Source organism: Sinocyclocheilus rhinocerous, unplaced genomic scaffold (genome assembly GCF_001515625.1).
Source record: "Sinocyclocheilus rhinocerous isolate Xijiao unplaced genomic scaffold, SAMN03320098_v1.1 scaffold688, whole genome shotgun sequence".
Lineage (NCBI taxonomy): Eukaryota > Metazoa > Chordata > Actinopteri > Cypriniformes > Cyprinidae > Sinocyclocheilus > Sinocyclocheilus rhinocerous.
Genome location: NW_015651641.1, coordinates 598,596 through 599,080, shown reverse-complemented (window position 1 = coordinate 599,080; position 485 = coordinate 598,596).

Here is a 485-nt window from a genome sequence, read left to right as displayed (position 1 = left end):
GTGCCGTCACAATGAGAGTCCAAACAGCTGATAAAAACATCACAATAATCCACAAGTAATCCACACACCACTCCAGTCCATCAATTAACGTCTAGTGAAGCCAAAAGTTGCATATTTTTTTAAGAAACCATAATGATGCTTCCTCTAGTGATAAAGTCAGCTGTTTGGACTCTCATTCTGACGGCACCCATTCACTGCAGAGGATCCACTGGTGAGCAAGTGATGGAATGATAAATTTCTCCAAATTTGTTCCCATGAAGAAACAAACTCATCCACATCCTGGAGTATATTTTCAGCAAATTTTGGTTTTACATTGACCTATTTCTTAAATAAACGCTGCAAAATTATTGGTCATTGTTAGTTCCTTAATGCAAATGATCTGAACCCTATTTTGTGTGTGTGTGTGTGTGTACCTGTTTTTCTATTCTGGTGGGGACTTAAACCTGAATACACACGGACTCGTGTCACGGTGGGGACCTAAATTG